The sequence below is a fragment of the Patella vulgata genome, chromosome 1 (assembly GCF_932274485.2).
Source record: "Patella vulgata chromosome 1, xgPatVulg1.2, whole genome shotgun sequence".
Classification (NCBI taxonomy): Eukaryota; Metazoa; Mollusca; class Gastropoda; family Patellidae; genus Patella; species Patella vulgata.
The window spans coordinates 90,549,564-90,563,303 of record NC_065879.2 but is presented as its reverse complement, the minus strand read 5'-3'; the positions used below and the strand labels follow the sequence as shown (position 1 = coordinate 90,563,303).

The following is a 13,740-nucleotide window of genomic DNA, read 5'->3' as shown; positions in this document are numbered from 1 at the left end:
GACTTCAACTTTTATTTTAGTTTAATAATATTAATATAAATAATTTTGACTTCTGTTTTAGTTTAATAATATCATATTAAAGAACTCTTCAACTGTTATTTTAGCTTAATTATGGTATACAAAATATCTTTTTATCATTTATTTTAGCTTAATTATGGTATACAAAATATCTTATTATCATTTATGTTAGCTTAATTATAGTATACAAAATAACTTTTTTAACTTTTATATACAAAATATCCATTTAACAATTATTTTATCTTATTTATAGTATACAAAATATCTTTTTTACTTTTATTTTAGTTTAATTATGATATACTTCCATCTGTACATGCGCCCAGGGTAAGCGTAATGACGGCACTAAATTATGTGTAGTTGACACTCCCGGCCTTTTCGACACAAGGAAATCTAACCAAGAAACAATGACGGAAATAGTCCAATGTACTGGACTGTCATCTCCTGGACCTCACGTATTTTACTTTGTTCTCCGAATCGGTCGATTTACAAGGAATATTTGGAAACAGTGGATCATCTAGTAGCCGCCTTTGGAGAAACGGCTGTCGATCATGTTGTTATGGAAAAGTCTCGCTTGAACGTGGGGGAAGGGATGACATTATCTGATCATCTCAAGGAAGTTCTATCTACTAATAAATAATTCAATATATAATATTGGCATATACTTTGTGACCGATTGTAATTGTAAGCTATTTCACATTATAATAGTATGCATAAAAGAAACATACATGAATCAATAAGCGAATAAAAAGTATTATCATACTATGTGAATAAGTATAGAAAACTATTTCACATCATAATATTATACATAAAATATATACTTAATGAATTATTAGGCGAAACAATTATAAACTAACTCACCTATAAGAAACATAAGTCATAATTCGAACTGGGTTTATTACCGAATGAACACAATTGTTCGCATTTCTTATATTTATACCCAGTCGCTATCGCCATCTTAATATCTTAATAATAATTAAACGATAAATATTTGAATATATACATGTTCTTATTATTATTATTGCTATTATTTAATACATTTATATACCACATCTTTTACCGAAGTGTTTAGATGCTCTTAGCAATAACAAATGATAAGAATAAAACATATAATACAAAATGTAATATGAATTAAACATACATTATGCAAGAGCTGAATCTGCCTATTGCAGTTCTTTCTGTTGACCTCAAATGTTATATAAATTAATTAACACACTGTAAAAAAACTTGTGTTGAAACAACACAAACTTGTGTTGTTTTCAACACAAGTAAGGTGTCTCTATTTAACAACACAAACTTGTGTTGAAACAACACAAAACTTGTGTTAAATGTTGAAACAACACAAAACTTGTGTTAAAATTTATCAAACAACACAAACTTGTGTTGAAACTTGTGTGAAAATCTACACAATACTTTTGAAACTTGTGTTGAAATTTCTGAAACTTGTGTTGAAATTTCTGAAACTTGTGTTGAAATTTCTGAAACTTGTGTGGTTTCATAAAAACATGTGTATAACCATCCACAAAAACTTGTGTTGTGTTTTTCCCCAATTTATATACAGTATAGCAACCTTTTTATGCAGGACCCATCTCCTTGCTCTGTTAGACCTGTAAAGTTTGATAAAAGAAGGAAACAAAATTTTTTTTTGTTTTTGTAAGATTATTATTTATTCATAAAATCATAGGAAAAGGTAAATTAATACATCAAAACTAAATAGATATTTGAAATATTAACAGAAAAACAGAGAATTCTAATACTAATTATATTGTGTTATATATAATGACCCCCCCCCCCCCACACACACACACACCCCACTTTACCCATCACAAAATATAACATAGCTATTTAAATTGTTCTTAACCCCACACACTTTACCTATCACAAAATATAAAATAGCTATATAAATTGTTCTTTACCCCAAAACAAGAACTGAGAATATAAAGATATGTACACAGTATCCCTACCCCATACTCCAAAATATATAATTCAAATAATATCTAAATTTAATAACATCCAAACCAAGCACTAAGATTAATTATGCACTAAATTGAAACAATTTCAAAAACTGAAAAGTGCTACAAAATCACACTACAAGTGATTTGTGAGACATATAGAAATAACTAATATACACAGAAAACTAACAAATGAAAAATGCACTATTTTGCAGGAGTAATAAAATGTTGTAAAACCTTTTCCTCATTAAAAACCCCCCAAACAAAATGAATATTTTGTAAATAAAAGAAGCAAAGCATCAAGATTACAGGATTGAAATAAAAAAATATCATATGTACAAAAAATTTATATACAATCACAAGTCATAAGCCACAGTGGTTCAGTGAGTATAAGGTGTTGGCCGAGAAATTTCAACTGGATTTTCCGGCATAGTTCCCACTTGTCAGTAGTGTTGGATATGGCAAGGGATAATTGGGTACAAGCCCGGAATCGAAAGAGAGAGAGAGAGAGAAATGGGGTTTAACGTCCACTTGACACAAACTAGGTCATTTCGGGATTAACATATGGTTTAATTTTATTTCAATAATTCGTTGCGCATAGGGGTCTTTAGCAGTGGGAGGAAACCGGAGGTCCCGGAGAAAACCCACAAGATTGGACAGGCGACCCTACTCGAAACCACGCCAGTTGACTCAATGACAGGCCGTATGATACCGCACGCACGTGCTTACCATTCGGCCATCCACCACCCCCTCCCCCATTTCCGGAATCAAAACCATCCCCACTGCGTTCACTTAGAAGAACCCTTGACAATTGAATTATTTGACTCAATGACAGACTTCCTGATCAAATGTGTGCGTGTTAATCATTGCCCCCCCCCCCCGGGTTCCCGTTAAAGAACCCTTGTCAGTTGAAATATTGGATATAAGAGTAGGGTGTAGGGCAGAATCACTCTAAGAACACAGAAAAGTAGGATACTAAACCGTATTTCATTTCATAAGCAAGGGAAAGTCACCTTTATGTAGGTCAAGGTTTTTTGTAATTCTGGGTGTATTTGATCTACATTTGGTTTCTAGTAATGCCTATTAAATACTTTATGATTTCTGACCAAATTCTAAGTGATTTATATGTCACTTTACTTGCTATATTATACATACATTTCTGAAGAGAATTAAAATCTAATTGTGTTTTGGAAGAAAATTTAACATTAATAACAAAAAATAAATATTTAAAAATTGGGTCAAATGCATTCTTTCCCAGAAGTATAAAATAAATTGATGCTTGGGGTTTCTTGTTGTTATCATACAGCAAATACTCTTTCAATGGTGTTCCAGCCTAAAAAATAAAAAGTAGGCAATAAGAATACTTTCTATGGTTCACAACGTTTAAATAAACAATTTATTTTGCCACATCGAGACCGAGTCTCTATTTGGTTTCAACTTTGCGTAACGCTTATTGTGTCTTGTCCAGTTACAGACCCAGGCAGATTATTATGCTCAAATCAAATGAGTTAGAAGTCAGAAAAAAGTCTTGAGATTTGGGACTGAAGTCTCATAATAGGTCAACTATTCACCCTTTCATACATGTATTGTCTGCAAATCCAGATTCCCTACTACATCATGGCAGCACCTATTTACTTGGCAATGTCTAATTATTTTTGGACCCATTCTTATTTTATTTCCATTGACAACAAATTGGATATTACCCTTTAAAATCTATTGAAATCTATTTGAAAGTAAAATACTGTCCATCATTATTTTACTGCTATTTACTGTAAAAATACACATACATGTAGGGCCTATCACAACTTGAAGGAAATCAATGGATGTGATTGGCAAAAATCAAGCATGCCAAGTACTTGAAAAAGCAGAGTCCTAGGCATTGCCCCAAGAAGAATAACTAGATTACCAAGCAAGTGTATAGAAGTACTTCCTGATTAAAAATACAAATATATATGTTACTTACATTTTGCGTGTTGTCCCCTTGTCAGTGATACAGGACGGAGGACCTGACAAGGACAGCTGTCTAGTCGTTCGGATGGGACGAAAAAGCGAGGTCCCGTGTACACATTGGCGTTCACGTAAAAGATTCCTTGGCAATTGGAATTCGATATAAGAGTAGGCTGTAGCGCCGCTGCCCGGGCAAAATTCCCTTCATAGCACACTGTATGGCGTATGCCCGTCTTCATTAGCCCAATTTATGAGCAAAACAATAGGATGTTAAACCCCATTTCATTTCATTTTCAAAATTATAAAATAATTTGATGGCTTAATATTCAAAAGGTACAGTCCTTCATGTTTATAAAATTGTACGGGAGCCATAAAAAGCTCCTGATACCTTGAATATGTGCAGTTTAAAAGTAAACAAAAATCTCAATATTTAGGAGAGAGAGAGAGAGAAATGGGGTTTAACGTCCATCCAACCCCCCCCCCCCACCAAGTGTATAGAACCAGTTCCTGATTTAAAAAGCAAATATGCATGGTACTTACATAGTCTTTGTCTGATAAGCAAGATCTGTGAGAAAACGTCTCCACAATATCAATAGCCCTTTCCAACTTGATCTTCCGAGGTGGGTAACTGAAAAAAAAAATGGCAATGTATTAGTTGGCTTAAATTGACTAGACAGTTTTGATTAATTAAAAAAATGTTAATTTAATTACATTTGTTTTGTTTCATGTGTTGGTTTGCTTTGCCACAGATGAGACAGTGATATCTACATATAACTAAGATTCTGTCTCTGCTCATACATGACGTGTACAGTTTTACTATACTAAACTGAATTTTAGATTTCAAAATAGCATAACAATCTTTTCTATTAGAATTGAATAGTTACCCACCAAGAAAAAGCTGCTCTATCATCATTTTTTCCAGCCATTTCTTCTTCCATTGTTTTCTTATATAATTTCTTTTGTTATTACATGATCTTTTTCTGGGTGATTTGCATATACATCCAATATTGAAACTGAAAAAATAAATACATGATATGTAATTTACGATTAAAGCTACCTTACCATATATACAAACTGTGTGATATGAAATTGAAACTAATGTATCTATATGTATCAAAAGTTTTAATCCCAAGGAACTACCTAAGCCGTAAAAGTTTATCTTAATAATCCTTGTTTGTCACATGGTTTAACTGTCGCAGTAATTAGACGACGGCCATGGTGACTGAGTAAATTAGGTGCTGGCACACTAGCATGGAGGCCACAGGTTATCTCTTGGGGTTGACCGAGAAAGCTCATCTTGATTTTGCAGAATGGTTTCCCCTGAGATCCAATGTACACATTGGCGTACACATAAAAGTTCTCTTGGCAGTTTGAATTCGGTATGAGAGTAGGCCATAGTGTCGCTGCCCAGCCAAACATTTTCACTTAGCACAATGCATTAGACCAGTCGGAGCTGACCAGAAGGACGTTGTCTTTAAACCCCATTTCATTTCAGGTCATCTAGTATTTTTCTAGTAAGATTGAAGTCTCTCTACTTTCTTTATATGTAAATATCATATTTGAAATAAGTCATACTTTTATTCGATATGGGGTGGGGCTGGGGGGAATGGTCTAGTAGGTAATGCATGCGCATGAAGTCACAGGGTTTGTCATTCTGTTAAGTGGCATGGTTTCAATTTTTACCTGTTTTTCTTCGATTCAATGCCAATAGAGTCCTTGGTAAATGCTGGAAGGTGGAAAGAGTCACATATCATCATTGACTGGAAAAAATAATAAAACTATAGAGAAACTTCCACAGGCTGATTCTAGTTCCATTATTTATTAACTGTGACTGAATCAGGCAAAAATGGGGCCTAATATTAAATATTACACAGACTCACAGAGGTTGAACAACGGATTACATGTCATTTGGGACTCGCGTCATTTGGGACTCAAAAAAATATGACCACGACATTTGGGACTCGGGTATACGACGTTTGGGACTTTGGTATACGTCGTTTGGGACTCGGGTTAACGACGTTTGGGACTCGGGATAATTTATTAGAAATAGGCCAATTCAAAACACGAAAGAAAATATTTATTAACATGAAACACGTGGTTAGTAAAAGGCTCAACCAAACGATAAAACATTAGTTGCACTTACGGTTCTTTGATAATCATCGTTTCTCATAAAAGTTTTATATTTATTTAAAACGAATAATATGCTGATGAATTTATTTGAAAATGACCTACACAAAAAACAAAATAAATATTTACACGACATGCAATCTTTTTTTACAAGCCCCTAGAAATTGTTAACGATAATCCGTGAGCTGCAAGTTGACATGCTTGTCGTAGATGGCAATACCAATTGATAATTGGCAATACCAATTAGCAGTGGTCGGTCAATCAAGCTCGTTTACTATTTATAACGCAAATTTTTCGATTCGGTTAAAACAAAATATACGTCCATTTTAATTGGCCGAAGGATGTGTGACTAATAGAAATATGGCGGGCGGACAAACAGTATATTTCGAGGTATTTGAGGTAAGCTAATTTAATATTATATCATAACTTCATGTGCATACTTGTGTTTCTGTGTGATTAAATATTCAAAAAATCATTCTTAGGATACAGCCTCGACACCAGTCCGCCTTGAATTGCAATGTTTGTTTTGTGTTCTGGGCGCCATTTTGAAAAAAACTGACATGACCTATATAATACAATCCAGCGATAGTGCAGTCAATTTCCTTTAAAAGGGAATCCGAATTTGTTAATTTTCTGCAATATCACTTCGGTGGTAGCGGACGTTAAATAAAGCTATTTCACGTACAAAGACCTACAATAAAATCCAGGTGAATTGGGAAAAATATTCATGTATTTTCTTGATGAAGAGTAGCTATTTCAATTTGTAAATGCCCAGTCATCTTAGACAAATAATAATTCCAACTTCAAATCAGTTGTATTTATTCAAATCATACTATGAATAATTGTATTTTTCCACTTGCATAATAATAAAAACTTGACTTTTATTATTTTATTTCTTCAGGCCAAGAACATGGAAAATTGGTAATTGCCTTGTATCACTGCTAACTATAAGGCACAGGGAGCCTTGGGCAGAAATGATAATAATATGGTTCTCAGATATGTTACTGTGTACAGACTGAACAAAAAATATATATACACTTGCTATTACATGTACATTATATCATTGGCAATAATAAGATCCAATTTTAGTTTTTAGTTACACACTGTTAACCACCAATAGATGACAATAAATCATAAAATGTATTCAGCTCGACGAAAGACTTAAATAAATAGATACAGTTGGTTTAACTTGAATAGAAGTTTTGATTATCTATGCTGCATATATGCATATATCACCTTACAGCTGAATCACATTACATATCTTTTTAGTTGATGTTCATATCGTCTTACGTATTTGTCAACATCAATGTGACCTTGTTCTATGTCACATTAGCCTTTTCAGACTATTACCACGAATTTACTCACCACACCCTCGCATAGTTATGAATTTATTGTTTCACTTGACTAAAGAAACATTTTGTAGGAATGTATGCTTTTATAGATTGGACACTTGTTTGCAATATCATTGTCGGTGGAAACTGGCACTATACCTAAAGAATGACTGAACAAATAGCGGAGACGGGGTTTCAGCCGGCTGATTTAAATTATTTCTTTAAATACAGTAAAGCTTGAAATATGTCAGTTTTCACTCTTTAGAATGTTTTTGTAAATAAGTTTTTATTGTAGTTTCCGTGGCGTATTCCCAATAAGCGTTAGAAACAAAGATATACACCCTTAATCCCGGTGGCGATAAATGTTGGGTTGTGTGGAACATGCTAACAAATCTCGGGTACGATATATGTTTGATTCTGGTTGAGAACAGCATGAGAGCAACATGAATGTTTTCATTGGAGATGAGACGCAAATATTCAAAGGGGTCAGACAAACTCTAAACCAACCGCGTTCCCTTTACTGAGTCCCTTCAAAGGAGGCCCTGTCTGTCTACCTGTGGAATAACATGCATTTGTATCTGTTAAATTTGTGTGGTAGACATATTGATATTATTTATATAACGTCTTACCCCAAACAAATTGCAAAAGAAACCATGAAGTTTCTGAGAGCGATATTTCGTAATTAGTGTGCTTTAATGGTGGGAGAATAAATAATTTCTTTTTAAATTTTTCAAACACAAACTGGTCATATATAAAATAGCATTTTCTGACAAGACAGCGATAATCTCGTAAGATATGACTTTTACTATGTCTATTAAATGGTTTTCGACGTCTCTTCAAGGTCACCCTCTTGCGCCAAAGTCGTGAAACGCACCGTCGGGGGATTTGTTGGGGCCTGTCTCCCCCAGAAAAATTTCTAGAAATTTCAAGTCGGTCTTGCCTGGCCGTGAATACGGCAACCTGAAAGTGGTCGATTTTAATGTAAACATCTGAACTCCAATCAACAAATCAATCAACCAGGCTGTTGTCGTTGCATTCACATGACACCAGACGTGTCCCCGATGAAACAAATATGCCTGAAACAAATGTCGCTGTTAGTGCGACCCATTTGTGACAATTTCAAGGTCCCAAATAATAGTCCTTTTTTACTATTAATAGTAATTCAATCAGTAAGTGCTATTTACCTTATAATAGTCGCCTTGGCTTTTACCCAACATTACACAAAACACCAATGGTAACTGTCGGGTGGTCTCTCCAGTCTTAATGAAGGCGTGGATGGAAAACAGCTGAGACCATGGCTTGTTCACCACCCGAAAAGTTGCATCCATATACCAAGTTTTTGCGCGTGCGAGTAGTTGCATCTGTCTATCAGTACAAAAAATGTGATGGCGCCTTTCCCCAACTTTTACTCTTTTTTGATAAAATCCCGGTGCACTATGATCGATGAAATCTTCGTCAAGCTAAAACAAAAAATAAATAAAAAAGTACATTTAATTACATGTTAATAAATAAATAAAATTGTACATTTAATTACATGTTAATAAATTCTTATATACATGGGTATTTAATTGCATGAATACTTACGCTTGACGACACGTCAGTGGGATCTTTTGGTCGCAGAGTCTGTCGGGTTCTTTGTAGCGACCTTACAAGTGCTGCCATGGGTGGTCTGCTATGAATGGGTTCTTCTGCAGAACCGACACTGGATAAAACTCTCTCCGCTATTGAGGAACATGACTTGGTAAAAACATTTCCTTTGGCTTCATGCTTTGCCTGTAATGATAAGATAAAACATATTAAACTACAAATATATTATTGGTTTATTTATATTTTATTTATTTACACACATATATAAATTTTTAATTTAATTGATATATAATTTTTAAACCTACTGTAACTTTTATCTTGGTAGCCGTGTGTATACCGGGTTCTGCTGGGTGAAGATGGAACACCTCCAAATCGTAGTTTTCTTCTCTGTCTAAAATATATTAAATTCATTTATTATTATAGAGTTAACTAGGTTAACTAGAGTTAATTATCTTTACATTTTGTAGCTGAAATACATTTCTATACAAGGTAGTTAACTAGGTAAAATAAATCACCCTACCTTAATTGTATAACTAAACCCTTGGTTGTCAAACAACTTGGACTTGCTTCTACCTGCGTATGCACCACTACGGGTTCTTCGTCGCAGAAGACACTAACGTCGGCATCGTCTGAGATGGAGGACTCCATGACCGGAACTGGCACATCGTATCGGGTTTCGGCTGTAAAACGATTCTTCTACTTCCATAGGTTCAGTTGTTGGGACCTCCATAACTTCTTCTTGTTGTTCGTCCATATCTTCAGTCTGCTTATTAGATTTAAGGTTGTTTTTTTAAACATAAATTAGATTACAATTCAACTAACACAAAAGTGTAAAAAAAAGATTTTTTTCTAGTCTGTGCCCGCGTTTATGTCTACTCTTGGCAAAATCGTTATAATATAAAAAAAATCATGAAACAAGAATCAAAATGGCCTCCAATCGGGTCTCCAACGCCAATCCAACCTCCCAAGATATAATTTCAAAACAGATTCTTACCTGCTGGTTCAAGTCGAGCTTAGCTTACATTTGTCAAACATATCACTGCTCCAAAATCATTTCAGCACGTTGTTAAATGTTAAATTAATTGTGTGAAATCACTTCATTTAATGTCCGCTTCCACCGAGATGATATCGCAGACAAAATGTAGCCTATAGTACGTTGATTTTATCAACCAATCACATTCAATAACAGTTTTACTTATTTTCTTGTCAACGCATTTGGAGTCAATTGTTAAAATCACACCGGGCATGAGCGCTCAACAGGCCTTTGATCTACCAGTTTATTGGGCCCAACTTTATTTTAACTACAGACATCTTAACACCAATTAGCATTCAAGTCTGTCTGGCTATATTGTCTGAGTAAAAAATACCTTTCTCTTACTTGTGGACCCCGGATTAAGACTTTGTATGGAGTTCAAATTTAAAAAAAAAATGTTTGTTGACGGTACACATTTCTTGTGTTAATTATATGGAAAAAACACAAGATTTGTGTTAATGCATTAAAAAGAACACAAGTTTGTGTTAATGCAATGCAAAACAACACATAACTTGTGTAGAATAATTTTCACACAAGTACTTGTGTTGAGATCCAACACAAGTTTTTTTTCAGTGCATGAAAAGACCATAATAAACTCTCGATGACATCTTATGTGTCGGATTTTATTGGATTTGAATCCGCTCTACTGTTCAACGCTCATACACCATTTAATCTAAAAATGGATAACCGAGACTATGTTTTTTTTATCGTACCAACTTTAGTAATGATGATCGAGGCTAGGCCGAAAATTCAATCGTTTGTTATTCGGTTCAAAATGGTGAAATTTGTAGGAAATTTTCAGCATATTACCTTTATATAATCTATTTTTTTACTATTATAGTTAGAACTAGCAGCTATTCATCTAAGCTTCCGTAATGTATGGTTAACATAATTTTTTGTTTACATTATTGAGACATAACTCCAATATAGATACATACTGAATCAACGACTTAGATGTATGTTAAGTAATATTAAATTATTTTAAGATAGGTGTTCAGAAAAGGTTCGTTCGGATTAGAACGCTCAAGGTTTGGAGTAGAGATTAATCAACTTTAATCAAATAGTCAATTTAGATAAGTAATTGCATGACATTAATTAACCTGAAGCATAAAACCCTACAAGACAACGGCGTAAACTATTACACCGCAGAAATGTATATAGCCCCCGAAGAGTCGGTGAGAAAACGAATGGGGTTCATGGAAGAAGACAGAAGTGAAAGAGAAAAAGAACAAAGAAGGCTGATTGCTCAACGTGAACAAAAAGAAATGGCAGAGACAAAGAAGAGAAGCTAAATGCTGAGTTGGTTGAATTTACGAATTGCGATTCCCGTCGGGCAATTCGAGAGTCGGTAGCGTCTTCTAATGAAATCCCTATAACGCTTATTAAGACAATTGGTCCAATTCTCGCTAAAGCTGTGGCCCAAATAACAGTGACGCGTTGAACTATTAGTTAAACCGCTTCACGAACTATATCAACTGTTTACCCTCTACATACAAAGCATGTTTCAACTGATAAAATACATTATTTAGGCAAATTTTCCTCAAAGATCACTTTCAATTTGAAAATAACTCAAAATCCGTCTACCGCTCATAGACCCAATTTCGTAGATAAAGCAACCATTGAGTCCCCAAAGTAGTATTGATCATTAGGTTCAATTGGTTCAACATTAAATGTAAGTGTGATATGAAGTTTGTTTTGGTGTCTATGCATCTGTTTTTGATAGCAAGCTATCAGTGAGACCATATTAATATTCAACATCTATAAATTGTTAAATTGAGCTTTTTGTATGAACCCATCTTCATTAGCCCAGTCGGAGAAGAAAAGTGGGACATTAAACCCCTTCCCCAGAGCCTACACTAATAAGAACAATATAAGGGAGCCTCTGCTGCGTATTGCAAAATCGACATGGTGTCTTGGTTATGGTAAGCGTTTTTTTTCCATCCACTGGAGCCAGGTGTTATGACGTTATATGTGGATTGTGGGTTAGGGTAAGGGCTGTGGCCTGCAGATTTCGTCAGAGTCTCGAGATGTAGACAGGGCTAGCCCTAACCCTAACCCTGGGCCAAGCCTAACCCTTATCCTAATCCACAATCCACATATGACGTCATAACACCTGGCTCCAGTGGATGGAGAAAAAAAACGCTTACCCTTGATTATTGTGTGCGATATATTGTTATCAACGAACAATAGGAGTATCAGCGTTAGACCTTGGTGTTCGTTGGTCTATAATGGTTATAAAGGGAAACAATCGATATATCAAGCCAAACACAAGAACATTTCTGCAGCAAAGATTGATTCCACACATGTTCATAATGACACGTAGACAATGACTGGGCAATTTATAAAACAAAATAAAAATATATTAATTCTGAAACTAACTATACAAAAAATATTTCCGTAAAAAGATGATGTCATACAGGGTTAAATTGACATGGTAAACAACTGATATAATATCATGCCATAATCAATAACACTTCAACAGTAAGGGTTGTCAATGGTAACAACTTATGTAATATCACGCCATAATCATTAATATTTCAACAGTAAGGGTTGTCAATGGTAACAACTGGTGTAATATCACGCCATGTTAAAGTTTGCCAATGGTAACAAAATCAATAAAATTTCAACAGACTTGTCAAATTAGATAGAGAATATGCGGACATCATCTCACCTGGTAAATATGGCTACAGAGTTGATAAAATAAAGTTTTCGAAATCCGATAACGTTTTGGTCTGAAGACTCTTTTCGACAATCATTCAATTTATTTTTTTGGGGGGTGGGGGGGGGGGCTTGGGGTGGGAGTTTAACGTCCACTCGACTTCAATTACGTCAATAATTCGTATGTGCGCAGGGGTCTTTAGCAGTGGGAGGAAACCAGAAAACCTGGAGAAAACCCACGAGGTTGGACAGTCGTAATTATTATTTGTTTATAATTAAGATATTTGATCCCAGTTAACGAATAGAATGAACCCATGCGATCATATAGATATCACAAAACTCGTTCAGTTGCGGAGAAATAGACGATTCTTATATATCTCGCTTTTCAAGGCTATAGGTTTATAAAGTGTCAGTTATTATTCGATTTTCATAAAATGTTTACCATGTAATGCCTAATGCCATTACGTTTTCATGAACTAATTTAACATTTTCATTATCACCATAAATAATAACATTTTGGCAAAAACTGTATTTTTAGCCTTAAAAATAAATATTTGTTTGAAATAAGTGAAATAGAGATCATTTTTTAAGATTTTTCGCAATTTACTAAGGCTTTATAAAGGGTTAATTTTGTTCAAATTTGTCATGCAAAGGACAGTCGAAGTGGTTATTTCTGTAATTCAATTTAAATATTTTGTTAAAAACGGAAGTGACGTCATCATGTCAAGTCTTCGTTGTATACATGTACATGGAAATGATATTGCTGGATTTGTTGGTCAGTTCTTCATCCATTTTATAACACGTGTCCAATGTTCATGTGGAAATCTGTTTTCCATTGGTACGGAAAGTGACGGCAGTTCAAGGGTAACGTGGTACCTGTGAAACCCGTCATTCCTGCATCGCAGCTCTAGTTAGTTATAATTTGTTCAAAAGTTTGATTTTCAGGCAGTATCAATGAATGATATTAAACAGTATTTATAGATAAACTCAGACAATATTCATGGATAATTTCATTCAATATTTATGGATAAATTCAGATAGTATATATGGATAAATTCAAGTAATATTTATGGATAAACTCAGACAATAC

The 13,740-nt window shown here is 34.4% G+C and overlaps 1 long non-coding RNA gene across 2 annotated transcripts; it reads right to left on the bottom strand.

Moving 5' to 3' along the window:
• Positions 1 to 1,814: 1,814 nt before the first annotated feature.
• LOC126810562 (uncharacterized) lies at positions 1,815 to 9,522 on the bottom strand. 2 transcript variants are annotated; one of them, XR_008789438.1, is made up of 8 exons: positions 9,480 to 9,522; positions 9,265 to 9,350; positions 8,957 to 9,145; positions 8,557 to 8,832; positions 5,598 to 5,674; positions 4,803 to 4,927; positions 4,455 to 4,542; positions 1,815 to 3,300 (listed from the first exon to the last, which is right to left on the bottom strand). It is a non-coding gene; the product is annotated as an uncharacterized LOC126810562 (long non-coding RNA). The 2 variants fall into 2 exon arrangements; XR_008789437.1 differs by having other exon boundaries at positions 9,265 to 9,489.
• Positions 9,523 to 13,740: the final 4,218 nt, after the last annotated feature.